Source organism: Vipera berus (assembly GCF_964194415.1).
Source record: "Vipera berus genome assembly, chromosome: 1".
Lineage (NCBI taxonomy): Eukaryota > Metazoa > Chordata > Lepidosauria > Squamata > Viperidae > Vipera > Vipera berus.
The window spans coordinates 115,346,476-115,373,286 of record NC_138202.1 but is presented as its reverse complement, the minus strand read 5'-3'; the positions used below and the strand labels follow the sequence as shown (position 1 = coordinate 115,373,286).

General features: G+C 41.4%; 1 protein-coding gene across 8 annotated transcripts in view; it reads left to right on the top strand.

Annotated features, from left to right (window-relative positions):
- Window positions 1-365: 365 nt before the first annotated feature.
- DAGLA (diacylglycerol lipase alpha) overlaps window positions 366-26,811 on the top strand; it is a 131,809-nt gene continuing 105,363 nt past the window's right edge. The window contains exon 1 of one of the 8 annotated variants that reach the window (XM_081314571.1): window positions 366-478. The gene's annotated coding sequence lies outside the window, so the exon portion shown is untranslated. Of the gene's footprint in view, window positions 479-22,463; window positions 22,618-22,873; window positions 22,994-26,811 lie in introns of those variants that run through there. The other 7 variants (XM_081314569.1, XM_081314574.1, XM_081314573.1 and 4 more) reach the window with 7 other exon arrangements.

Sequence of the window (26,811 nt, the reverse complement as noted above, 5' to 3'; positions counted from 1 at the left end):
ATATCTGTTAGACTACTAGGGGAGTCCAACCTTGGCAACTTTTTTGGACTCATGGACTTCAATTCCCAGAAATTCCCAGCCAGCATGGAATTCTGGGAGTTGAAGACCACAAGTTTAAAGCTGCCAAGGTGGGACACCCCTATCTTAGTCTGTTTTAAGTTAACTTTTGCCATTAAGGCCAGGGCATGTCTGCAGTTTATGAAGCCAGACATAAACCCTGGGAATAGCATTCCAGCAGGGCAGACTATGATACTGTTTTCCACCAGCTGCTGTTGTCCTTCACACTTTCAAGCTGACGATATCAGTCTTTTGCTGTGTGCCTCAGGGAACAGTACCTGAGAAGCTAACTTCTGGTTCCATACTCTCATGATAATCTCCCTGCAGTAAAACGGTTGACCTGGTCTTCTGAGAACTGAAAAAACCATTCCAAGTTCAGAATATTGAGACTTCTTCCTAGGCATATAGCAGACCAGAGCAAGTATGCTTGGTACTAATGGATTGTTTTACCTTCTTTGACTGAGAGGGGAGGGGAGAGGGGGGAGATACGTCTGTGAAACGTGTTCTAACTTGTGATCACTCTTGTGGGGGTGGGGGAAAACAATTCTGTGAGTATTATCAGTGATTTCATTCTCTGGCTAGTCTGGAATTTTTAGACCTGGGCTAAACTAGGGTTATGGGTGGATGTATTAAATTTGAAATCTGAAGGCTATGTATTTTACCCAGGATTCCTGGAAATACAACCAAGGAATCTCCAACCTGAAATGAGCAACAGGAGAGATCTTGTGTCTCTTCATTTTGATTAACTGTAGGCAGTTTTCAATATTTGTTCAATGTACAAGATAAAGTGCTGCTATGAGCAGTATTCTTCAGGAATAGTTTCAGCAGGATGAAGAAAACATTTTTCAGATCACCAGTTCAGGAAGTCCTGCTTGGAAGTGATTTTAACAACAGTATGTAGCCAAATCTGATTGGCTATAATGGCATGGCATCTTCCCATTCAGTGCATGAGCTTTGTTGGATAGAATCATTCAAGCCACATGAAGGTTTCTGTTCTATTTAATGTTAGCATTATTGAAAGGTCTTCTGAGAATTTGGTTACAGCTGGCTTGGAATAATAATAATAATAATAATAATAATAATAATAATAATAATAATAATAATAATAATAATAATAATAATAATGATGATGATGATGATGATGATGATGATGATGATGATGATGATGACGACGTTAAAATGTAAATTAAAAAAATCTTCCACTGTCTATAGTATTTACAAATACACATACACCCTATTTATTTAAAAGAAAGTTAGACTTGAACTGAAGACAATCTAGCAAAAAAAAAAGAGAAGCAGCTTTTCTAACTTAACCTAAGGTTGCCAACACCGTGTGAAATCACTCTTGGGAATGTTTCCCTCCACAGTCTTGGGAATGAATGTGTGGACATTCTTATGCATATATTTGGCTGAAGTGTAGATGATTGGAACTGAGCTTTATTAGCCATGATACGTAAATGGTTTTGATGCTGCTTGCTTCTGGGATATCCTGTCCTACTAACTCTAATCAATACTGCCTACTTTTTTCAAGCTGAAACACATTTTAAAAAAAGAGGAAGAGGAAGAGGAGGAGGAGGAGGCCAGGGAAAAACAGATGCGTCTCTGTGGTGTGTGTGTGTGTGTGTACAACTATCTTTAAATAAACTACACCTTACATATATGTGAACCTTATTAACATAAGTGCATAAATTATTCACTTTGTCAGAAACACAACCTCCTCACCAACAGAAACACACCGCACGCTTATTACACAGAGAAATGTCTGCCTTTCATCAGAAACGGCAGAAAAGATTAAAAATAGGATAAAAGTTGGATTAAGGGCAAAGGTTAACTTCACAGGGTAGAAAACAGAAAATAAAGATCAAAACTGGATGGAGAAGACGCAAAAGGAAAGTCAGGAGAGAAGCTATGTGTGGGCATTACAAATAGAAATAACTGTACCAGGCAAGTGGTTCTTCTGAAGCCGTGTAGACCTTTGGGCTGATCTTTAAATGCATCCACATTTTCCAGCAGCAAGGTCTACAGCTATTTGCTTCTGCAATACTCAATCCAGTTTGAAAACATAATATTTGCACAGCAAAAGCCCAGCTGCCAATCATATACTAGCAAAGAGTTAGAGCTTTTGTCTGTCTTGGTTGCCATCTTGGGATGGTCTCAGTTGTTGCAGCCCAGATAGGTTAGCTCTAACCAAGAGCCTCACTATGGAATATAGATGTTGCTTTCAATAACATTGTCAGACTTAGCTTTAATATTAGTCCAGCCTAGTATTTGCCACTCAAATCTCCCTCCTTGAAAGCCTGGGAGTGCAGTTTGGACCTTAGTGAATACTTCATCGACAGGATGACTTCATTTCTTAATCACAGAAGCTTCATCCAAGTCAGAGAGGCTTGTTGAGCCAGGTGGGCTTTGATACAGCAGCATGGTGGAGCAGTGGTTAAAGAGCAGTGTTGCAGGCAAACTCTGCCCACAGCCTTGAGTTTGATCCTGACAGGGCTCAAGGTTGACTCAGCTGTTCATCCTTTCATCAGTAAAATGGGGACCCAGATTGTTGGGGCAATATGCAAATAATGCACTACATTGTAGACTGCACAGAAAGTTCTGTAAAGTGTTGTGAGATGGCATATAAACCTAAATGCTACATGCTACAATGCTATGGAAGGCAGAAAGCAAGGAATTAGATTGCCTGAAATATCATGGTGGGGTGTTCTCTAGAAAACAATATCCTGTAGGGTACACAGAGACATTCTCAGTTCCAGAATCCCCATTTCATAGCCTCTTATGGTTGCAATATCCTGGAGCCACATCACAATAACCTGCTATTTCCAATTGAACAGTTTTGTCCAGAAACATTATTATCTTGACCCTAAATATTGCCAAGAGAAAGAGCATGAAACCTGTCACTTAAAAGCCAGGCCAAAATCTGCAGGCCGACAGTTGAATGAATCAGTCTGTGCTGCCTTCCAAGGTGATCAGGAAAGTAGTGGAGAGACCAGAACGTGAGCACGTGGGGAGGGGGAGGGAGGAAGGCAAGAGAAGTAAGGAGGGAGGGATAGGCAAGAGATGAAAGCCATAAATATGATAGTTGATTGTCCTAATCTTGGTTGAAAACGAAAAATGTGATTCCTCCCAATTCTGTTACGATAAACTGTTGAGCGTTTCAGGGCCCTAGGGAGTCAGCAGTTGTTTGCTGGAGCCATCTGTCTCATTTCCCTTAGCAACAGGGTTTGCCCTTCTCCATTCATTGATGACGTCTCTGAAGCAATCTCTGAGAGTCCGTCCTCCACTGTCCCTCCCTACATCCCATTGGCCTTGTTTGATTCTCTCTAGAATGTGTCCCTGCTCACTTCTATGTGTATTTCATACTATATAAAAACAGCAATATCTAGTTTCTGTAAACATTTTGGAGATAATGACACATGTTACTAATTCTTGGGGTTGGGGTTGGGGTGTGTGTGTCCCAAGTGAGATATAGCATGTACATTAGAATTCTGAGGGAGTATAATATAAAACCCTATGGACAGTACCAAAAGGCAAAACGATATGACGCTGGAAGATGAGCCCCTCAGGTCGGAAGGCGTCCAATATGCTACTGGGGAAGAGCAGAGGGCTAGTACTAGTAGCGCCAGAAAGAATGAAGCGACTGGGCCAAAGCCGAAAGGACGCTCAGCTGTGGATGTGTCTGGTGGTGAAAGGAAAGTCCGATGCTGTAAAGATTTTTTCTCCATAGGAACCTGGAATGTAAGATCCATGAATCAAGGAAAGCTGGACGTGGTCAAACAAGAGATGACAAGACTGAACATCGACATCTTAGGTATCAGCGAACTAAAATGGACAGGAATGGGTGAATTTAATTCAGATGACCATCAGGTATACTACTGCGGGCAAGAATCCCTCAGAAGAAATGGAGTAGCCTTCATAGTCAATAAAAGAGTAGGAAAAGCAATACTGGGATACAATCCTCAAAATGACAGAATGATCTCAGTTCGAATCCAAGGCAAATCATTCAATATCACAGTAGTCCAAGTCTATGCCCCAACCACCAGTGCTGAAGAGGATGAAATTGACCGGTTCTATGAAGCCCTACAGCACCTTATAGAACTAACACCCAAAAATGATGTCCTTATCATCATGGGGGATTGGAATGCTAAAGTAGGAAGCCAAAAGATAACTGGAATAACAGGCAAGTTTGGCCTTGGAGTACAAAATGAAGCAGGGCACAGGCTAATAGAATTTTGTCAAGAGAATATGATGGTCATAGCAAACACTCTTTTCCAACAACCCAAGAGACGGCTCTACACATGGACATCACCAGACGGTCAACACAGAAATCAGATTGACTATATGCTCTGCAGCCAAAGATGGAGAAGCTCTATACAGTCAGTAAAAACAAGACCAGGAGCTGACTGTGGCTCAGACCATGAGCTTCTCCTTGCAAAGTTTAGGCTTAAACTGAAAAAAGTAGGGAAAAGCACTAGGCCACTCAGGTATGAATTAAATCATATCCCTGTTGAATATACAGTAGAGGTGACAAATAGATTTAAGGAATTAGATCTGATAGACAGAGTGCCTGAAGAACTATGGACAGAGGTTCGCGACATTGTACAACAGGTAGCAAACAAAACCATCCCAAAGAAAAAGAAATGCAAGAAAGCAAAATGGTTGTCTGAGGAAGCTTTGCAAATAGCTGAGGAAAGGAGGGAAGCGAAAGGCAAGGGAGAAAAACATAGATATGCCCAATTGAATGCAGAATTCCAGAGAATAGCTAGAAGAGATAAGAATGCCTTCTTAAATGAACAGTGCAAAGAAATAGAAGAAAACAATAGAATAGGGAGGACCAGAGATCTTTTCAAGAAAATTGGAGAGATGAAGGGAACGTTTAATGCAAAAATGGGCATGATAAAGGACCAAAATGGCAGGGACCTAACAGAGGCAGAAGAGATTAAGAAGAGGTGGCAAAATTACACAGAAGAACTATACAAGAATGAGCTTAACGTCCCTGATAATCACAATGAGGTGGTCACTGACCTCGAGCCAGACATCCTAAAATGTGAAGTGAAGTGGGCCTTAGAAAAGCTGAGCAACAACAAAGCTAGTGGAGGTGACAGTATTCCAGCTGAGCTATTCAAAATCTTAAAAGACAATGCAGTAAAAGTGCTACACTCAATTTGCCAGCAAATTTGGAAAACTCAACAGTGGCCACAGGATTGGAAAAGATCAGTTTACATTCCAATTCCAAAGAAAGGCAGTGCCAAAGAATGTTCAAACTATCGCACCATTGCACTCATTTCTCATGCTAGTAAAGTCATGCTTAAAATCTTACAAGCTAGACTTCAGCAGTATGTGGATCGAGAACTACCAGAAGTACAGGCAGGATTTCGAAGAGGCAGAGGAACTAGAGATCAAATTGCCAACATACGCTGGATCATGGAGAAAGCTAGGGAGTTCCAGAAAAACATCTACTTCTGCTTCATTGACTATGCTAAAGCCTTTGATTGTGTGGATCATAACAAACTGTGGCAAGTTCTTAAAGAGATGGGAGTACCAGACCATCTTATTTGTCTCTTGAGAAACCTATATGCGGGTCAAGAAGCAACAGTGAGAACTGGACATGGAACCACTGATTGGTTCAAAATTGGGAAAGGAGTCCGGCAAGGCTGTATACTGTCGCCATGCCTATTTAACTTATATGCAGAGCACATCATGAGAAAGGCAGGGCTAGATGAATCAAAAGTTGGAATTAAGATTGCCGGAAGAAACATCAACAACCTAAGATACGCAGATGATACCACTCTAATGGCAGAAAGTGAAGAAGAACTAAAAAGCCTCTTGTTGCGGGTGAAGAAGGAGAGTGCAAAACTTGGGTTGAAACTTAACATTAAGAAAACCAAGATCATGGCATCTGGCCCTCTCAATTCCTGGCAAATAGATGGGGAAGAAATGGAGGTAGTGACAGATTTTATTTTCCTGGGCTCCAAGATCACTGCAGATGGGGACTGTAGCCAAGAAATTAAAAGACGCTTGCTCCTGGGGAGGAAAGCCATGGCAAATCTAGACAGCACACTAAAAAGCAGAGACATCACCCTGTCAACAAAAGTGCGTATAGTCAAGGCTATGGTCTTCCCAGTTGCAATGTATGGCAGTGAAAGCTGGACCATAAGAAAGGCTGAGCCCCAAAGAATTGAGCCCTTTGAACTATGGTGCTGGAGAAGACTCCTGCGAGTCCCTTGGACTGCAAGGCGATCAAACCGGTCAGTCCTAGAGGAGATCAATCCCGACTGCTCTTTAGAAGGCCAGATCCTGAAGCTAAAACTCAAATACTTTGGCCACCTAATGAGAAGGAAGGACTCACTGGAGAAGAGCCTAATGCTGGGAAAGATCGAGGGCAATAGAAGAAGGGGACGACAGAGAATGAGGTGGCTGGATGGAGTCACTGAAGCAGTAGGCGTGAGCTTAAATGGACTCCAGAAGATGGTAGAGGACAGGAAGGCCTGGAGGAATGTTGTCCATAGGGTCGCGATGGGTCGGACACGACTTCGCAGCTAACAACAACAAATAATATATATAACAATCTTACCATATGCTGGTTACTGATATTGGCTGAGACTTTACTGACTCATATGACTCATCCACTTGTTATCAGAGAGTGAATTTTCATTGCACAAATGTCTCTGGTCTGGGAAAAAGACATAAAATTTATGTGCTCTGAAACAGAAATCTAAATCTAAAATTTATTAAATAGAGAGATATTAAGTTAATTAACAAAATTAACAAAAAGTTTAAACAATTGGGACAATACCGGCACATTTTTGTTACAGATTGCAATTTAAAGAGACATCATGGTGTGGATTTTTATAGGCCTTTTGAAATGGAGCATGAAGAATTAAATGTAAAGGAGAAGGGGTTTTTTTTCTTTAGGATTGAAAGAATTTGCTTTGAAATTGGAAGCTGGCTCAAACGCTGAATATAAATATTTTAGAGGTTGTATTTGTTTACTAAATTATATATTTCTCTACATTTACTTCAGGAGCTCAAAAGGAATCTGTCAATATCCTGTTATTATCATTTTTTTTCATATAGTCGATCATCTGCTTACAGCTAAATAATTGGTGTTTCTCTAGCAGTTCTACATTAAGGATAAGTAAAGGTAAAGGTTCCCCCACACATGCGTACTAGTCATTTCCAACTCTAGGGGCCAGTGCTCATCTCTGTTTCAAAGCCGACGAGCCAGCGCTTGTCCGAGGACGTCTCTGTGGTCATGTGGCCGGTGTCGGGCTCGGCATGCCCGACATTCTGGGAGGCCGTGGAGCGACCTGCCGGCCCTCGAGACCCGCCGCCAGCGCCCGCGGTCTCCCGAAGAGCCGGGGAAGGGCGCAGCCGGCAGAACAGATCAGCAGTCGACCGACCGCCGCCTGCTGAGGCTACAGGACAACTCACCGGGCCCCAGGAACAGCCGCCGGCGCTCGCATTCGCCTGACGAGCCAGGGGGGAGCGCAGGCGCCGAGACGGCTCGGCAGCCACCCGCCTGTCATCCGGAGAGACCATGCAACCTGGCAGCAACTCGGCAGCAACTCGGCAGCAACCCGCCGGTCCACGTGATCGGCCGACAGCGCCAACGTTTTCCCGACGAGTCGGGGAGGAGCCAAGCGACCCCGGGGCCGTCCGGAAGGCCGGGGAGCAGCCGTGAGCAGGCGCGGTCGGCGGTTGCTCAGCAGCCGAGCGACAGATGGAGGAGGGGCGCCGGGGCGGTCCAGGAGGTGGCAGGGCCGCAGACGGCGTGTTCCATTGTTTTGCCGGCCTCCTTGCGGGCTAAGGGACTGTGTGCTAGGCTCCAGCGGCGGATGGTCCAAACGGCGCAACTCACGGCGGTTTGGGGACCTGAGGGGGGAGGCGAGGCTGTGCGAGGCTCAGGGGAAAGGGAGGGCGGTCTGGGCTGGGGGGTGGCTTACCGGCTGCAATGGTGGTGGGACGGGGACGGGGAGGATACGTACCTGGGGGCGGGTGCCGAAAGGCAGGAGCCAAGGGGGGCGGTAGTTAAGTAGGGTGAGGGCGTGGGTAGGCAATTAGGGGTGTGGTGATGGGTGTCGGTTCTGCTGGCTACTTAACAGCGTTGATTGTGCTGTGAAATCAATGCTGACTTCGATCGTCTTCGAGTTTCTGTTTGTGAGGTTAATAAACGTGGCTCAGGAGAACCAGCTCTCGTTCCGGACTCATTCTTCCTGGTGATTCGTCGGACGGGGGCTGAAAGCCGGCATGACTAGACGCCAAAGGCGCACGGAACACTGTTACCTTCCCACCATAGTGGTCCCTATTTTTCTACTTGCATTTTTACGTGCTTTCAAACTGCTAGGTTGGCAGAAGCTGGGACGAGTAACAGGCACTCACTCTGTTATGCGGCACTCGGGATTCGACCCGCTAAACTGTCGACCTTCTGATCGACAAGCTCAGCGTCCTAACCCACTGAGCCACTGCCTCCCTTTCATTAAGGATAGATAACAGAAATTAGGCTGCAATCCTTATAAGGAATTTGCATCCTACCAGATTATGCTTGTGATTGACCCAGGTGCATTGAGGTGATTAGAATCTGGAGTTCAGCATCATCTGAGGTAAATGGGCTGCATTTCCTTGTTGTAGACATCTGAATTGGATCCATTCAACACATTGACTTATTTCTTAGGAAATCTGCATTAGATTAGATAGGGATTCCCTTACAATATATGAAGATATGCAGATATGTGACAAAGTACAGGTAGTCCTAGACCACAGGTCGGCAACCTGCGGCTCCGGAGCCGCATGCGGCTCTTTGAGCCGTCTCTTGCGGCTCCCAGCCGCCCGGTGCGCGCGCACCTCTTCCAACGGGCAGTGGTGCGCGCGCACCTCTCCAAATGGAGAGTGGCACCGCCCGTTTGGAGAGGTGCACGCGCACCTCCCCGAATGGGCGGAGGTGCGCGCGCACCTCCCCAAACCTTTGGAGAGGTGCGCGCGTACCTCCGCGCGAATGGGCAGCGGTGCCGCTCTTTCAGGAAGCTGCCGCGGCCCGTCTGTGAAGCTGCCGAAAGCGGCAGCTTAGCAGACGGGCCGCGGCAGCTTCCTCAAAGAGCGGCGCCCCTGCCCATTCCGAGAGGTGCGCGCGCACCTCTCCGAATGACCGGAGTTGCGCGCGCACCTCCCCAAACCTTTGGGGAGGTGCGCGCGTACCTCCGCACGAAGGGGCAGCGGTGCCGCTCTTTGAGGAAGCTGCCGCTTTCGGCAGCTTCCTCAAAGAGCGGCGCCGCTGCCCCTTCGCACGGAGGTACGCGCGCACCTCCCCAAAGGTTTGGGGAGGTGCGCGCGCAACTCCGGTCGTTCGGAGAGGTGCGCGCGCACCTCTCGGAATGGGCAGGGGCGCCGCTCTTTGAGGAAGCTGCCACGGCCCGTCTGCAAAGCTGCCGAAAGCGGCAGCTTTGCAGACGGGCCGTCGCCGTCGGGCAACCGGGAACCGGTTCCATCTCATTTTTTAAAAAATGGCAGCCGCGTGCGTCCGCGCATGCGCAAAAAACCTTTTTGCGCATGCGCGTGCATGGACACACGCACGCGGCTCCCTCTTTTTTTAATTTGTGATGGAACCGGTTCCCAGTGGCTCTTTTTCTTTTTTAGGTTGCCGACCCCTGTCCTAGACTTACAACCACAATTGGGCCCAAAATTACTGTTGTTAAGTAAGACATTTGTCAAGTGAGTTTTACAACCATTTTACAACCTTTCTTGCTTCAGTTGTTAAGTGATTCATTGCAGTTGATAAGTTAGTGACCCAGCTGTTAAGTGAATCTGGCTTCCCCATTGACTTTGATTGTCAGAAGGTTGCAAAAGGTGGTCACCTGACCTTGGGACAAAGCAACGGTTATAAATATGAACCAGTTGCCAAGCATCTGAATTTTGATTACATAATCATGGGATGCTGCAAAAGTCATAACTGTGAAAAATGATCACAAGTCACTTTTTTCAGTGCCATTGTAACTTTGAATGGTCACTAAATGAACGGTTGTAAGTCAAGAGCTACCTGTATTATCTTAATTACTTTGCCATCGTGATTATTACATGCTGAATTGTTGCCAATATCATATGACATATTTATTTTCTAGATTACTGTGTTTTCAATTGACCAATTATTTCTTAGAACATTCAAAATAAAACTAAAACAGTTAAAAACAGGAGCCATTATATAGTTAAGTATGCTTATTACTCTGGTGGACAGTGATCAATCAAAACTATAAAAGTCAACAATTCACTGCTCAAAGCAAAGTCTATTTTCCCTGTCGCTTTCTCTAATTTAATGATTATGCCATATGAATTTAGAATGTGAGGCTATGTATTGTGATGTATTCTGCAACTAGTCATTTCAATTGAAACATTAACACCAGAGAAAGAAATGCATTTCAGTACTACATTTCTTATCTAGTAGGAAGAGGCAACATTGACACAAAAGTGTACGTGCTAAGGCATAACTAAGCCTCACCAAGTCATTATCCAATGTTGGGGAATGGAAATTGTAATCTTGGGCATCCAGGAATTATGGTCTGAGGTTAAATTGTTACAAGAATTCAAAAGGAAGTCAGTAAAATCATGCAAACCTACAAAATTATGGTTGCTAAGTAGTGATGATAAATAGTGAAGAATGAGAAATTGGGGTACTGAAAAATTGCAGGGTCTAATATTCTCATTAGAGCAAATTAATTGTCTAAAGAAAATGCCTTAAATGTAGCATGCAAGGCAATAGCAAAATTAGTGGCTTTCAAATTTGAACTTTAGTTCTATTTCTCACTCTTCTATTCAGCATGATTCAGAGTCTGAAGAATAATTTAGTTGAGCTATTTGCTTATAAGTAGCATTATTAGTAAATAGTACACACTCAATTATTAAAAATAGCCAATGGAGGACTGTGGCAAAAAGCTTGGGAACTACACATAACATTAAAAACAACAGATCCAAACTTCTATTGCTAAAGTCTATTTGTAGGAGAAAAATAATAAAAATGCTGGCTGAATTACTCAAGTTGCACACGGAAAAAATCATTCATTGACTCATAACTATGAATGTGTGGCTACTTCCATAGTGATGTAGGTCTAAATCTGGTGATCATACCATATAATTAGCAGGAATTACCATTGCACTGGATGAAGAGGGTGGTTTAGTTTAGTTTAGTTTAGTTTAGTTTAGTTTAGTTTAGTTTAGTTTAGTTTAGTTTAGTTTAGTTTAGTTTAGTGGTAAAGGTAAAGGTTCCCCAGCACGTGCATGCTAGTCGTTTCCAACTCTAGGGGCCGGTGCTCATCTCCGTTTCAAAGCCGAAGAGCCAGCGCTCGTCCAAGGACGTCTCCGTGGTCATGTGGCCAGCATGACTAGATGCCAAAGGTTCACGGAACGCTGTTACCTTCCCACCGTAGCGGTCCCTATTTTTCTACTTGCATTTTTACGTGCTTTTGAACTGCTAGGTTGGCAGAAGCTGGGACGAGTAACAGGCGCTCACTCTGTTACGCGGCACTCGGGATTCGACCCGCCAAACTGCCGACCTTCTGATCGACAAGCTCAGCGTCCTAACCCACTGAGCCACCGTGTCCCTTAGGTTAGTTTAGTTTAAAAAGAAATGGAGATGGCCAGACAAAGCAATTAGCGATTGGCAGACAAGGACTAGCAAGGCATGTTCCCACTGGTATCAATATTGCACCCTTGCAAGGAAGTAAATATGCTAATATCCAAAATGTCCTGGTGTCCTAAAATAACCAGTATAGCTTACTCATGTTCTGCTTTATGTTAATTGTGAAATCAATCCTTGATTTCACAAGGCTAGTTGCCAGGAAGAGCAAAGGTTTGTAGCAAGCTTTGTGTTAAGAATGACAACAGAACCAGTCTCAAACTAACAGTACAAGTTTGAGAATATACTGTTTATTTATTTACATATTTCCTAACTCAGTAAGTGAGCGGTTTACAAATAAGTAATAAAAATAAATAAAATACAATAGTAAAAATATATATAAAAATATTAAAAATAAACAAATTCTTGAGAAGTATTTCTTCCTGTAATATATTTCAGAGTAGTAATTGAGTGGCAGGAAGTGACATTTAGATTTATATAAAAGAACAAAAAGCTTCGTAGAATTATTACTGGGCGGTGGGAAAAGAACCTGAAATTGAATGTTGTATTATACTGTCACATGAAAAGATTGGTAGATTGGATAACAGGAAATTATGCTATTTACTAATATTAATGAGAAAACAAAGGTGGTAAAATACAGGTGAAATGTTTATATGGATTTAGGATATTATGAGATTATAATGAAAACTGTTTTGAAAAGTTGGGATGAAAAAAATGGGGGAATCCATATTTATGGCCTTTAATAGTAGTTTTAAAGTAAACAGTTTTTAATTCAGACTAACATGTAGAAAATATTTAGGCTGATGACTATAGAAACTAGCATAGGAATCATTTTTTAAATCAATGTGGTTTAAAAAATAATAAAGCCAATCTGTTTTCAATACCATCAAATTAAATGATCTTAACATTATTAAAACATTTTGCTATGTATGAGAAATTAATTAAAATGGGAATAAAATACATTGATTTGCATTTTATTAAATTGATTCTCTGTGAGTGTATGAAAATTGGGCATATTACTGACATTTTGTATTTATTCACTTATAGTAGAGCAAAAGATTGCCTGAAAAATGCAGAAAATACATTTTGAAACTCTGTCTTCCTATCTAACTTCAGGACATTTGACTTACAAAGATGTATATATAAAATATATGAAAAATAAATAAACAGATAAACGGTAGGAAAAAATGCAGCAAAATCCTATGTCCTCTTAAGCACAGCATGAGAATGCACTGATAACTGTGTCAACATGATATATTTTCATGACATGGTCTTTGCCTCATCTGTAGCCCCAGGTGAGGCAGCTTAAAGGAATGCTCCAGTTTTAAAAAGTGCTTTGGATATAATCCAACACGTTTCATTAACGATGTGACTGTTGAAGCAGCGTGGGTGAAAATGTGTGATACTTGCAGTGGGATCCTGGAACCAGCTCATACAAGCTCATAAAAAGCCAATGGTTACATTTACTGAAATTTTTATGAGCTGGTTGATAACAATGATGGGTCTTGACCCCTAGTTCACCAATCAGCTAGATGTGGTGCAGTGATACAATGGAATGATTAGAGCTGGTTCTTCAACATTTAGTAGCACACCACTGGATCTTCCTGGCTCCTATGTGTCATTATAATGCTTGAGTCCTGCCCTCTATAGCCCCTGAATCTTCCATTGTAGGAAAAGACTGGAAAAACTGCAGAAATGTTGGCTGTGTAAAGCCTGACCAAGTTTTTTTTCCTGAAAGGGTTGTCAAATTTACATGCTTTGGTTTAGTGTGCTTTTGAAAGAGTGCTAAAACAGAACCAGCCTGCATTTAAAAAAAAACAACCTAGCCCTGTGAAGGCAAGAAAGTTGATTTAAACTGGAAAAGTGAGCCAGGTCTATCAGTTTAGCAGTAAGTTACGTTTCTACCATGACTGACGACAATAAGAGCCTTGGTGGAGCAGTGGGCTAATGCCTCCTTAAGTAACACCAGCTGCCTGCAATTAGTGCAGGTTCGCATCCCACCAGGCTCAAGGTTGACTCAGCCTTCCATCCTTCCGAGGTAGGTAAAATGAGGACCCAGATTGTTGGGGGCAATTAAGCTGACTTTCTAATAATGCCGCTTGGGGGGTGTATGAAAGCCCTAATAAGCAGGCATATACATAGAATGAAGGCTACTGCTAAGCTTGTAAGCCGCCCTGAGTCTTCGGAGAAGGGCGGGATATAAATGGAATTAAAATAAATAAATAAATAAATAAAATAAACGTTTTCCAGTGATTCTGCTGAGAAGGAGCTTTCTTGGCTGGGCTTGTTGCTGCCTGCATTACATGGAGATAGAAGACCATTTTGCTTGCTCCACAGGCTATCTCTAGGGGCTGCTGGCTGCAGGGGCTTCGTGCCAGTACAGGCATTCCACTGCCGCAGCAACTGAGGATGTAGCTTGCTGGTTGATCCCTCCCACTTTATCCTACTTCTCTTTGCCGTCCAGGCTATTTTTGAGAAATGGTTTTAGTGCTCTTTCAATAGGCTTCTAGTTTTGTCTTCAGAGCTAGCCTGACAGATAACAGATTTAAAGCAATTTGACAGGTGGCTAAACCAGCCATTCTTACACCCACACATCTCTTCCCAGAGCTTACCATGGACTGCAGTTGTAATTTTGTTTCTTGCAGGCAAGTGATGCTTGGTGGGAGAGGAAATGAAGCCAGGGAATCCACTAATTAGGTTCCTCAAAATGTCCTACATTAAAACAGTAAGGACTGTACCACTCATTAGTCTCATTAATGAGGCAGAATAGGGATCAGTAATGAGGGTAGCACAATTCCTGACAGCCTTCCCTTCTGTCAGTATATCTTTCTGGGCTGAAGTAAAGCTTTTTAATATGGGGCTCTGGCTGTGTGCTGTATTAATCTCTTGCAGCAAAATCTGCAAATCTGTTTAATTTAGGAGAATTCACTGATGGCAGTCAAAATTTAAATAGAAACAGGATAGCTTCAAAAATTCAGATTGCTGATTTAAAATTGGAATACTGTGTCTGGAGGCAGTCTGATTTGTAGACAATTCATAACTTTGACATGTTAGATTGTGGGGAATCTACTGTGTGTGGAGAAGGGTGCACATTTCAAAAGTAGACACGTGACTCCGAAAAGAAATGTGGCTGTGATAGCAATCTGAAGGAGGTTCTTCCTCCATACTCCTATGGTTGCTGAGTCACCTCTTTGGAAGGATTTGCTCAACCCTAATTTACATATTCTTTCAATCATCTCAGATTCATAAAAGAGAAGAAATGCTAGAAATTAAATATTTCCAAGTAGTTCCCCATGGAGGACTCACAGTAACAGCAAACAACAAACCTCAATATCATTTGATATTATTACAATTCTACATAATTTAATATAAACAACCCAATGGAAATTGTTGCATGTACAGAAAATAAGTACAAAACTGAAACATCAAAAGAAATTATACTGCAAGAAAGAGAGACTTACTATACTTCAAAGCCAGAGGGGAAATTCATATTACTGGCAACAAGCGGTACATTTGATATTGCTTGGAGAAAATACATAAGAATGTTCACTTTGGGACAACTGAAAGAGACAATGTTGACTTTTGGTACATAATACCAATGTGTGTGTGTGTGTGTGTGTGTGTGTGTGTGTGTGTGTGTGTGTGTATCTCCTGGGTTGCTATTGCATAATAATAGGAATTGTAAGTGTGAAAATAGGCAAGTTCTGAAGAATACAGGTAGTCTTTGACTTAAGACCATTCATTTAACAACTATTCTAAGTTATGACAGCACTGAAAAAGATGACTGGTTCTCACATTTAATGATCACAGCATCACTGCAATGACATAATGACAATTCAAGTGTTTGGCATCAGCATGTATTTATGAGAATTGCAGCATCCCAGGGTCGTGTGACTGTCATATGTGACCTTCCCAGGGGCTTCCAACAAGCAAAGTCAATGGAGCAGGCTAGAATTGATTAACTACTGCATGATTTATTTAATGACTGTGGTGATTCACTTAACATCCATGGTAAAAAGATCATAAAATCAAGTATGACTGACTTAATGACCTCTTGTTTAGACAGAAGTTCCGGTCTCAGTTTAGATCAAATGTTGACAGCTACCCATAATGCAGCTTTTAAATAATTGTTTGAAATTGGAGTATCTCCAAGGCTTCCTCCAATTGTCCCGAGTAGTGTGAATGTTGCTTGTTAATCAAGAAATGGTGAGTGGAGAGAACAGGAGGTGATTTTTAAAAGATTTTATACAACTTATGAATTTATAGTTTATTTTGTTATAAATATGCAACTCAAGTTTCTCCAACTATAAGCAGAGTTATAGAACAGCAGCCAGGAATAGGCTTGAATACCATTGTGATCTCACAGTCTATAATTATTTCTAATTTTAGGGTAGCAGAAAAAGAAAAAAAAACGTTTTTAAAAGAACATACCTTGGTTTACCAGAAGATGGCACTGACAAGTAATTTTTCCTTGAAGTGTTTTTGTACAAGCATTTAGGGTTCATTATGTTCGCTACGTGAAATTCCCAATATTTTGCAAGATTTTATACAAACTTTATGTAAGCACAGCCAACAAACAAGCAAAATAAACAAAAATGTAGCTTTTACTATAATGACCAAATCTGGACTGCAAATATCCAGATGATCAATACAGAGTTCACATTTTCTGCATGGCTGCCATCATCTGGATTTTTGCAGCCCAGGTCTGGTTGCCTTAGCTTCTTTACAACAATTTCCCTCCCCCTGGGAGGCAAACATTAGATTCAGTTCTTACCAATTTAAACAAAGGAAATCCTAGGAGTAAAGTATTTTTCAAGTAGAAAATCACAATAAACGATCCTCTTCAAATTACTGAAGTCTCAGCCCCTTGATAAATCATATATAAAAGATTCGAGTAATGTCCACCTTATGGACTTCTATCAAGCCATAGCAGCAAAAAAATATCTCAGCACCATAAGCTTTAAATAAAGGCCTAAGGATTAATGCGTGAGGAAGTCCTGAATTGCAGTTAGGTAGGAACTGGAATAGAGAAATGACATTACTATATATAACACAGGTGTCAAACTTGCCATGTCACATGATGTGTCACAACATATTGCAACTCTTTTTGCATTGCCGGCAATGGGGTATGATGAAACCGGCCCGCGGGCTGGCAGTTTGACACCCCCTGTTTTATAATATCTCCCATCAGTGTTTCAAAGGAGAAACTTTACTACATATTTCTGAAGTAATGGGTTTACAAATATATTAGCAATGCTCCTTGACAGGTTTAAGATAAACAAGGGAATTTGTTAAATTTGCTTTAAACCAGTGGAACAACCTGCCTCCAGAAGCGGTGAATGCTCCAACACTGGACGTTTTTAAGAAAAGACTGGATAGCCATTTGTCCGAAATGGTATAGGGTTTCCTGCCTGAGCAGGGGGTTGGGCTAGATGACCTTCAAGGTCCCTTCCAACTTTATTATTATTATTATTATTATTATTATTATTATTATTATTATTATTATTATTATTATTATTATTATTATTATTATTTATTATTATTATTATTATTATTATTGTGTCCTACTTTCAGACAGTTTATAGTCATCTATCATGGTTACCCAATTTCAGGTTGAAAAATCTCAACCTCTCCAACCTCTGCTAGTTTTATTTATATTTTTTAATTCCTCCTTTATTATTTTTATAAATAACTCAAGGTGGCAAACATACCTAATACTCCCTCCTCCTGTTTTCCTCACAACAGCAACCCTGTGAGGTGAGCTGGGCTGAAAGACAGGGTGAGTAGTTTAAAGTCACCCCACTGGCTTTCATAGATAAGACAGGACTTCAACTAACAATCTCCTACTTTCTAGCCTGGTGCCTTAACCTTTAGGCCAAACTGACTCTCTTTAGTTTTACATTCCATAGAGCAGGGGTGTCAAACTGCCAGCCCACGGGCCGGACGCGTCGCAACGAAACCGCGCCCAACCCATTGCCGGCAATGGGGAAAAAGCTCCGATACGTCGCGCAACGTCATGTGACGTTGCAAGTTTGACATGTCTGCCATTGAGGAAGTTTATATGGTATTAATATAAGTAACATTTGTTAAGCCACTTTAAATTAATTGAATTCATTAATCAGGCAAAAACAGTGAAAGGCTGATTCACAGCAGCCAAGAACCCCAAACTCACCTGTACAATAGTAAGAAAAAGCAATCCACCATTTTACTGTTCTTTTTCACAGTGAATAAGAATGTAGGCCATTGAAGTTTAAATGTACTGCTTCTTAAACACCTGAACACTTCATTTTATAGTTTGTAGAATAGTTTTAGCATTAATATTAAAATTGGCAAAGAAGGTATACCGGTTTCTGTGAGAAATTATTACTAAGTAAATATTTTCCTTGTCTGATATCAATTGTATGTTACCTATGGAATTTTTCTTGCAAAAAATCTCATGATTCATTTACAACAATGGACAATAAAGATGATACTTGAATGGCAGCTATTTTTCTCAGTGAGCAATCCAAAATTAAGAAGGTGGTTGTATTTTTTCTTAGAGGGCTCTTAGAATAAGTTGTAACTTAAAACTTTATAATGCAGTATTTAGTCAGAGTACTGACATACTTCTCCATTTTGTCTTCTGTGAAGTCTTTCCTTTTCCTATTTGGTGCAATATACCTTGGGACTTGAACCACTTTACCACAATGGTGATATGGCAATGCTTCGATTCCTTCTCTAATGTAAATTGCCATCATGTTGTGTTGCCACAGATCCCTGTTTTTCCTTTTGTTGGTCAACCTGAAAGCCAGTTGAAAAATAACTTCAATAACTTATAGCAACTTTACATTTTAGATGTTTTGTGCTTGTTGTTTGTTTTTCACTTTTGCCAAATTGTTTGCTAAACTGATGATGCTGATGGAGGACAACTAATACATGCAACGGCCTGCTTGCTACATAAAACCCTTGATTTGTATTGCCAATAGAATTTCCAGTATTTTCAGTGTTTATTGAAATGTAGTTACCTCTGTAATTCTTATTTATGAGGATCTAGTTTAGGACTGCTGCCACTGCCAACATGCTTGTGTAAAACAACAGAGTCCTTTAGGGGTGAGAAAGGTGGCTAATGATATTATTCAAGACCTCAAAATGTGTATGGGATTTCACTATCAGCAAGCAGAAATTTTGCAGAATAGAAATGCCTTTATTAACCAGTAAATGAACTTTGCTATAGGTATTGAGTGCTCACAACTATATAGAATAAACCATTCTTGCCTGTGTGATTTTTTTTAGACTTTTTACTGCTAATATTAATACAGGTAGTCCTTGACTTACAATAGTTCATTTAGTGACCATTCAAAGTTACAATGGCATCCCCATGATCATGTGTTCAAAATTCAGCTATTTGGTTCATATTTATAACAGTTGCCGTGGCCCAAGGTCATGTGATCACCTTTTGCAACCTTTTGACAAGCAAAGTCAATGGGGAAGCCAGATTCACCTAGCAACTGGATTACTAACTAATCAATTGCAGTGATTGACTTAACAACTGAGGCAAGATGGGGCAAAACTCACTTAACAAATGTCTCGGTTAAGAACAGAATTTTTGGGCTCAATTGTGATTGTAAGAACTACCTGTTATTAGAAATGTATTTATTGTAGCTTCTAGTATGAGCACCTTGAATTTTGAAGGATCAGCTATATCAAAATTTATAGAAATTATATTATATTATTTCATACTTTATTTAAAGGCTTCAGAATTTGTAAAAGCCCTCCAAATTATCTAGTGGTTTATTTATGCAACTCTCAGTTTGACTTTTTTTTTACCTTATTAAGCAGCCCAAGGGCTCACACTTAAATGTTCTACATAAACTAACTTAAGCATCCCTTGCTATATTTAATCATTATGAAATTCCAAGGCAGAAGCATTGTACTGATGGATTAGTTTTGACTTACCTTATTCAGTATAATTGGCCAACTACAATGAGTGTGAGTGGCCAGCATAGCAATTGATGGATATGGTGGTGAGAAAGAACACAAACATTTTATTTAATCCTGGTAAAAGAACATGGCACTAGACTAGAGGGAAAAAAAGTGTATGAATCTCTATAGTTTGCAAAGTGCTATTCACTCTAAAAAGAATAAGAAATGCCTTAGTGCAGACAGTATAATTTAATCATTTTAATCTATGGGCTGGGAGTTTTATAAATCATTTTAACACTGTGCAGATTTGCTTCTTATTATCAAGATCTGAATAATGCAAGGGATGTGTGAATATTTCCCAAATGTGTACATAAATTACCAAATGTAACACTAAACCCAAGTTGAGGAACAGTGCAAACCTACAGCCCCAAGGCTACACAAGGGCTTCTGAAGTTTAGGGTATGCCTTCCAGCCAAACTGTAATTTTTAATGTGATGGAATCGGAACATTATTAAATACATGGAGTGTAATCAGAATGATATAGTTTTTGACTTGGCCTTACCCTCTTCTGTCCAGAATGCAGTCTTTAGCATACCTTCAGGGGCCAGGTATTCCCTAGGCTGGAAAATGTTTACAATCTTGATTTAAACTAGGAACAGGGATGACATTGGGCCAAAAATGTTTGTGACTCTCATGAACATGTTGATAGTTTGAGGATGTGAAAGCAATTAAGTGACTGGATTACTGAATAAAGCCCAAGTAGTTGAGACTGTACAATGAATACACTCTGATACAGACGACAACCAATCTGTACTAATTTTTTAGAACTTTAGCAATGATTACAGCTCAATATTTTATTTTTCTGCCAACACTTATCTTTGTAATGTCATTTAGTGGAGAGCTTTTTAAAGCGATGAACAGCCTCTTTTGTGTACAGTCTGAAGGTACAAGATCTGGTATCTGTGCTTATTTTGGCCAATTTGCTGGATATTTTTATAGATAAAATATTCTCACCAATTTGACTCAATATTTTGACTGTCAATGATAGATGAAATTAGGACACATTTTGCTTGAGCAACTTGAAATTGCAAATAAATGTAGTAAAAGGTTGAGAGCTGCTGTTTGCATTTTATAACCATATATTTCCTGATTAATTAAATTAGCCCCTGCTGCTCTGAAATTTTACATCATACCTGTATCATACAGGCTCTTTGAAATAACATTTATCCCAACCACCTAAAAAAACAATAGCAAGGGTAGGGTTTTTTAAGAAATAGTTTATATAAAAAAAGAAAACAAACTGTGGCTATTCATCAAATCTGTGTAAATATTCAAATGGTTAGAGCAATTCCAAGGAGAACATCACACACCTGTGATAGGTGTTTCTAATTAACCCTGCGCTGGTTTACAAAAAAAAATAATAATCAAAGAAGCTGTGGCCCCAATTGCTTTCTTATACTGCAAATGTTCCATTGCACAACTGCATTATAAAGAGGAAAATAATAATTTTAATTCTTATATAAAATGCTATCAGGGAGAGACTGGAAGAGGAAGATTAATGTGTCTTCAAATCAGAGTAGTGTTTATGATTAGATTGGATTGATTTTTGCAAACAGTCCACCATTAATTATTTGAACATTGGGGGTTTGGGGGAAGCTGTGAAAGTGGTTGCTAAGAGCGGAAAATGAAAGTCAAAAATTCACTATGAATGCCTATGCTGAACTTAATGCTGTTATTTATAGTCTCCATTGTTAATTTATGTGATTTATTCTTATAATTTTATGGTCAGTATTATGAATAAATTTGAGAGAACTGAACCTCCTTAAAAGTCAGTTGCAAATTATTTTGAAAAACAATCAATTGGATTTTTCTTTTTCTCAAGGCAACTCCTTGCACAATATTAGTTGATTGCTATTCTCAATTATTTTCTGAGTTATTAGATACCATTGGGAGCTGTGATCAAAGCAAAGCTTCTAAAGAAGCACATTACATCTTTTTTCAATAGTTTTGTTCATGTAGTTGTAATCTTCTATTTATCATGCCTACCAGGAATGACTGAAATTGAAGGACACCCACTGGCACTATATAAAGGAAGTCTGTGTAGTCAGCTCTGTGTTCCTTACTTGACAGAAGCAACAGATGAACTAATGTGTCTTATCTTTTTATGTCTTAGAGGCGCATAAAAAATAAACATAATGCAAAAAGAGCTTTCATTTATTTCAAATTAATATAGTAACAACTTTCAGCAGTTTCTATCTACTGCTTCTGCTCTTATCTAAATTAGTTTCCTTGCTACAGCTATCTCCTTTCCTATTTATTTATTTATACCTGGTTCTCAAGAAAATAATGCTATTTGTTGAGGCTCAACAGCTCTAGAACCTAATTTCCACATCACAGATAAAAACGTTTATAAAGCAATGCATTCATTTTAAATAATGCTTCATAGCTTCCTTTTGATTGTGTAATACACCACTTCACTCCCTGTGTATTTAGGATTAAAGAGCGCTGCTCTTCCATCTGTGAATGCCTTTAAGTCATCGCTTTTGTCCATTCAAGTGCAGGATGGATCATAGAGCAGGGTTCTCTTTATGGGGAAGTGACGTATTCCATAAATAAGAGTCTCGCAAGTCCCTTTTTTAAAGATTAATAAAAAAACAAGCAATGTTTTCCCCCACATTTCGGCAGTCTTCTTCCTCAGCCCAGAGGGGCAGCGGGAAATCCTCTTCGCCCCGCTGGGGCATCTCTGGCCACCGTCCCTGCCAGGTTGCACCACTGGCCACCAGAGGGCGTGCGCACATACATCGTGGCCATGGTTACCGCTGGGTGCGTAGTGGGGTTTACGAAGCTGACGCAGTGGGCGGCCCGGCGGGCGGAGGCAGCCCTGGCATAGGCGGAGGCGGCGTTGAAGAGCTGCGGGGCTGAGGAGCCCCGGCATGGAGGCGGCGGCAGCAGTGGCTCTGGCCCGGTGGCGGCGGCGCCGGAGGCGGCGGCAAAAAGGTGAAAGGAAGCGGGGATCGGCCTGGCTCCAGGACGTGGTGTGTGCGTGTGTGTGGGGTGGGAAGCAGTGGTGGCGATCCATGGAGGGCGGATGCCCACTCTCGCTGCGGGTGAAGAGCAGCCGCGCACCTCTGGCGGGAGGAGGCAGGGCGGGCGGGCGGGCGGGGCTGGCGAGGGAGAAAGCCGCGAGGCCGCGGCCGCTCTGGCGCGGGAGCGAGCGAGTGCAGAGGCGTCGGTCCCCCTGGCATATGGCGGCGCGTGCACGCCGCGGGGGGTGGTGGGCAGGAGGAAGAGCGCGCGCCCTCTCCCCCCCCCCAATCGGCAGCCCCGCCGCTAGAGGTGGAGGGCCTGGTTGCCAAGGGGAACGGAGAAGCATCCCTCCTCCCCCGGCACCAGCAGCGTGGGAGCTGGACGGTAAGCAGGCAGCGATCCTGTGGCTCTCGTGCCCAAACAGGTGCCTCTTCGACTGCTCCCCTCCCAGTGCCAAACCCGGGTATGTGGTGGAAGAGGTGGGGGTGGGGGGGGGTGGTGGGAGAAGCGGTGCTTTCCCGGGGAGCTGGTGGCGAGGAGCTTTTCAGGTGGCCTTGGGTCGTTTTTTCTTTTTTCTCCTCCTCCTCCTCCTCCTCCTCCTCGCCGTCTCTCTGCCTGATCTGCACCCTTTTTCCAGAAATCGGTAGAATCCGGGTGGCGTGGCCTGTGGAGGGATTATCTGCCGGAGAGTTGGAAGTGTTGGGTAGGAGGGACGGTTGCCCTATGGAACTGCAGTGTAGCACGGCTTCAATTGGTTCTTGTGTGTGCCCCAATCCAGCTGCCTGCAATTAGTGCAGGTTCGAGTCCCACCAGGCTCAAGGTTGACTCAGCCTTCCATCCTTCCGAGGTAGGTAAAATGAGGACCCAGATTGTTGGGGGCAATAAGATGACTTTGTAATAATGCCGCTTGGGGGGTGTGTGAAAGCCCTAATAAGCAGGCATATACAGTGGCGTAGCGTGGGGGGTGCAGGGGGGGCCGGCCGCACCGGGTGCAACATCTGGGGGGGGCGCGGTCGCACTCGCAGCTCTCTGCCCCTGCCTGGCTCACTCACTCTCTCTCACTGCAGTGCTGGCTGTGCGAATCCGATCCGAGCCGCCGGGTCGCCGCCCACTGTGGAGGGGGGGTGCCAGGTGTGCGGTGCGGTGCGGAGAGAGAGTGAGGGACTATCTGGGGGAGGGACAGTGCAGCGGTGGAAGAGACTCGAGTGCTAAAATCCACGGGTTAGGGGGCGCAAATTACTTGCCTTGCCCCGGGTGCTGACAACCCACGCTACGCCACTGGGCATATACATAGAATGAAGGCTACTGCTAAGCTTGTAAGCCGCCCTGAGTCTTCGGAGAAGGGCGGGATATAAATGGAATTAAAATAAATAAAAAAATAAATAAAATAAGCTGACTTTGTAAAAATGCCGCTGGGGGGGGCGAAAGCCCTAATAAGCAGGCATATACATAGAATGAAGGCTATTGCTAAGCACATTTGATTTGTGCTTAGATTGTAAGCCGCCCTGAGTCTTCGGAGAAGGGCAGGATATAAATGGGATTAAAATAATAATAAAAATAAATAAATCCTTGTGAAAAGGGGAGATGACAAAAGGGAGAGGTCCCCACAGTTGACGAATCTGTGCATGATGGTGCCTTTTGTGAAAATTTAGAGTCTGGATTCATAACCAAATGCTGAGGGCCTTTACTTTGCAGAAAAAGTGAAATTCTTTCTATAACTTAAGCCGATGGGAAAATTAAGGGATCTTTTCATCCTTGAAGGTTGCTTCTGCAAGAAGATGCTTCTGTCATGCAATTTTGTCTGGTGATAGCATCCATTAAAAGTTTTTCTGTGTGTAATGTAAAGTGAAATAAAGGACATCTTGCCTTATGATTTGAAATTGCTTAAGAGATTGTAGCCTTGTCTGTTTTAGTGAGATAAGTACCTGATACTTGTATTTTGCTTATTGCCCAGGGTTCCACTATTAGATTGGAACAAGATAAAAGTGGAAAAAGACAAAATTAGAAATAAATTGCCTCCAAAGATTTCTAATTTTAAAAATTAATGTATTAATGTATTAATTATTATTGGAATGGTTAAGGTTTATTAATGGTACATATGTCTATTAAAAGAATAGTTGATAAAAATTATGGATCAGTGAGAGCTTTTAAAAAGGATTATCCATGGCTATAATTCAAACCCTAGAACGCAGTTTAAATGGGTGGAGTTCAGTGTACTAAATTATGCAGTTTCTTTAATTACTAATAGTTCTGCAGAAAAGCATAGTAGAGATAGTTAATTTCTTTTTAGAAGTGTAAACAAATATTGTTTGCATGAGGCTAGGCTCAGGTGTGGCCTCCTCTCTTGGGTGAATGATTTAAAACTAATGATCGGTTTTAGAACTAGGTTTCTATAATTTTATTCATCCGTACAGTTATATCATCATGAATAGATGACTCCTTACTACCCATAATACAGTGTGAATGCATGTGAAAAAGAACATTAGGTATTTTTTCCAAGGCTTGAAATATTGTATTGCTTTTGTCCCTAACAAAAGTCAGTTTTGTATTGTTATTGTCAATAGAATCAAAAATTTGTGTGGGGCTTTTGTTAAAAGAGCTGGGTAATCAGATTTCTACCATTCTCTAAAATTCATATTCCTGAATGAAATTGCTTTCAGAACTGATGGCAAAATTAGAGCTAACAAATATATCGTATATTGGCACTAATTTGTAGAATGTTTTGAAAGTTAGAATCCTCTGAATTATAAAATGATGACTCGACATTTTCAGCTGTAGTTTAAAGCTTACCTGGAGTGCTTTGTTATACTGTACAGGGGTTTAAATTAAAAAAATGAAAAAGATAAAAGGCAAGGATAAATTCATGCATATATGGGGCTTCTCACACATAATAATAATAATCTTTATTGATTAGCCCGTGGGCCATATCAAGGTGCAGAGATCCAAGCACACATTATACTAAAATGCAGTAAAAACAATTTAGAATTGAATTAGTTAAAATATAATTTAGGATGAAATAGAAATAAAATACAATTTAAAATAAAATTGGGATAAAATACATTTTTAAAAAGAAATTATTATTATTTATTAAATTTATATGCCGCCCTTCTCCCCAAGGACTCAGGGCGGCTCACAACAATAAAAAGTCAAAAAACATAAAGTACAAAATTTAAAAAAGAATTAAACAATGGATATAATAAATAAATGACAATTTAACCCAATAAAAGCCAAATTTAAAACATAATCAGTCCAGGCCCCCTAGTTGGAACATCCATGTCTTCAGGTCACGGCGGAAGGACCAAAGGTCAGGGGCCGTCCGCAGCTCCGGAGGCAGTTCATTCCAGAGGGTTGGCGCGCCCACAGAGAAGGCTCTCCCCCTGGGGGTTGCCAGGCTGACTCTGTGGGAGCGAACCGAGCGAAGGGAGGTTGATAATGGCAGCAGGTGGTCTCGCAAGTACCCCGGGCCTAAGCCATGTAGAATCAAATTAGAATCAAATACGGCAATTTAAGATGTAGATAGATAAAATATGATAAAATTATATTTCACTATCACCCCTACAGTCTACCCCAATCAGTCTCACATATGCCGATCTCAGCTGAACCATTTTGCTCAGGTACTGTGCTATGTTAAATGTAATTTTCAAATTCTGGCCACACATAAAATATTTTGTTATGGGAGTCCCAATGGTTCATTCATTTAATGTATAGGCCAAGATACCTGTCTCTCACCCTCTTTTACAGGTAGCAGTGAAATAGGAAGTGAGCCAGGTCTTCAACCTCTGCCGCTCAGCAGATGCAGAGACGTTCATTATAGGTTATGGAGTGGAATCTCCCATATCTGACCATTGTGTCAAGCTGTTCAAATCTCACTTGTGTGAATATTTCCCTAAGATATTTTGGCAGTTGTAACTTCAAATAGCTGTCTGCTTGAAAAGTGTATTTGTATTTGCTCAGCTATTTCAAGTTACCCACCTTAGTAGGGATGGCTATATCGTTTTGTGCTTCAATAGCCTTAATTCTTTGGGCAGCTCTTTTTTTAGATTGTTCCCCTGTTACGAAAGAGACAGGAAGGCCATAGCTTCTTACAAAATTTGTGAATTTAGTGAACCATATATGGGGCTTCTCACACATATATATATTTAAATAACACTTTACACAATCTTTTCAGTAAAGGATATTCATTTTATCTATACATATATAAT